The sequence below is a fragment of the Gavialis gangeticus genome, unplaced genomic scaffold, assembly GCF_001723915.1.
Source record: "Gavialis gangeticus isolate Ggan-Ray unplaced genomic scaffold, GavGan_comp1, whole genome shotgun sequence".
In the NCBI taxonomy this organism is placed as follows: Eukaryota; Metazoa; Chordata; order Crocodylia; family Gavialidae; genus Gavialis; species Gavialis gangeticus.
In genome coordinates, this window is record NW_017729033.1 from 11,131,124 (window position 1) to 11,133,619 (window position 2,496).

Below are 2,496 nucleotides of genomic sequence, written 5' to 3' on the forward strand. Positions count from 1 at the left end.
TTTCCTTTCCAGCCTCTGAAAGGGAATGATAGTTTCTGTGGCACACTTTATTTTAGTCCCTTAGAGAGAACTGTGGACTGCCTTTCATTTATTAGTGCTGACCTTTTTTCATCCTGACTCAACCTAGAGAATATGTCCCTTCCTGCAAGTCTCCCATTTCAAGAAGCCCAACAAATAGGTTGCAGAAGAACCAGTTTGTCCCTGGGTCCCCTATGGATCCTAATACCAGAGAATGAGGCAAAACTCTTCAGGATGGTGGGTTTAAGCCTTGGATCCTTTCTTACAGATTGACATTTCTGATGGTCTTCCTTAAGCCCAGAAACTTCTGTTGCATTACGGTATACTAACAAGGTACTTGAATATACCTGTCATGTACAGTATACAGGATCCTCTAGGGACTCCAAGTGGTTTGGGTACTCAAATCTATTGAGTCACTGAATGTAATGTGAGAGAACTCTCTCCTTTACCGTACATCCCTAAATTTGAATGCAAAATTAGCTGTGTCCCTACTCCCTCTGGTGGTGGTAGCATGATCGACTGTAAAAAAAAAAAATACAAACAACAATGCTGCAGTTCAACATAAGCATTTGGAAAGGTTTCCTTTATCTACAGCAGCTGTGACATGCAGCACTCTGAGCCTTTGGTGTGCTGGTGTTTTAGTCTTGTCTTTATTTTGTTGCATGCTCCCTGTTCAATAGGCATTCATGTGTTACAGGGTTACAAGCTATTCAGTGATGCTCTTTGTACAATTAGCTTCAAGTCAGAGGGGCATGACAGCACTGACAGTTGGAGAAAGAGCATTCAGGAAGGAGGCAAGTACAGCTGGAATGTATATCCAATGGGAGAAAATCAGAAGGGAGAAATTAGGCTGGGTTAAAAGCAGAATGTGTGCATTGTGCAACCATTTAGAACTAGAAAATCCTTCTGGGCTTAAACCTCCACTGCAGGTGTTCGTTCTCATGTTGAACAGTTGTATAGTTTCCCTGGTTAAAAACTGGGCTTTTTCCTGCTCTCAGTGGGTGCATCTACACATACAATTAATCTGGCACAATAAACTCCGACACATTTTGCATCGGTGTTTATTGCTCTATGGTGCCACATTTACATGTGCACCCGGGATCGCAGCGTGTTGAGCCAGGTCGGAGTAACCCTGGCTGGCAGGGGTCCCAGGGCTCAGCCTGCCAGCATGGGGCTGCTCTGACCTGGCTCAATGTGCTGTGGAGGCACTGGCTAGGGCACAAGGGTGCTTCAGTGCAGGGCTAACCATTAGGCCATCCCCCTGCACTGAAGCACACTCGTGCCCCAGCCAGCCCCATCAGTGTCTACACATGTATTGCCGCACATGAAATGATGCTGTGGTAGGATAGTACTTGTGTTTTAACAGAACTTGCAGAATGTCCTATGGCCTAAGAGGGCCACGTGTAGCTGCTGAGACTGTACTGCAGTGATAATTAGGCAGCTCCATCTTGTGCTGATACACCCAGTATTTTGGAGGAAATCTGTGTGATACTAATATGTAAATAAAAAGGGAAAACCTTCACATTTTCATCATTCTCAGTGACTGCCCCTTATTGTTTAATCAAGTCCCTTCCCATAATAAATAACCTTATAAACATCCGTTCAAATCTTCAGCTGGTGCAACTCAACATAGCTGCACTTGAATCTATGCTTATTTAAACCAACTGAGGATCTGACTCAATAATTCATGGATTTTAGGGCCAGAAGAAACCAGTACGATCATCTAGTCCACTTCCCAATTATAGCTGTCAATCTTTCATATGGTTTATGATTTAAGCAAACCACCTGGACACTGTCTGTGGAAAAGGAAGCAGTTTTAAATATTCAGAGGCAATTCCCTGGAGTGATGATTAGAAAAGGTTTTTATATATGATATTTATTTTACATTATAACTTTTGATACAATACCTTGGGGAAAATATATGTAAATGGGCTAATATTTTAAAACAATTAAACATAGCAAATTGTACTGCTTGAAAAGCAAGCAACACCTGTGGTAACTGTTTGTGTTTTTATTGGGATGGCATTATTTGCATATAAAAAGTAAAAGTCTGCAAGTCCCTGGCATGACCAAGATAATCAAAAAAGGCCTTTAGAAACAGAACTACAATAAGATGATTTGCAGAACAAATCAGTTTGCAGCTTTTTGAGACCAGGCAAAGGCAGGGAAAATAGTCTGAGGAAAAAAAAGAAAAAAAGAAAGAATGCTTATCTTTCTGGAATGAGAAGGGGGGGCGGAAATGACATCTTTAATAAACTGATTAGCTCAAATCCTCAAGAACAGAGCTGTTCTGACCCTATCCTCTGCAGCACGACTGTATCACTACAGTTAGCAAGGATAAGGAAGTGGTGCTCTGATTGAATTAAAGAAAATTACATCAGTATTATACTGGCAACCACTTAAGCAAAATGAATTTAGAATTTCCTAGTGCATTAAATTTCCTTTGACACACGGGATCAGACTTTTTTTCTGGAAAAG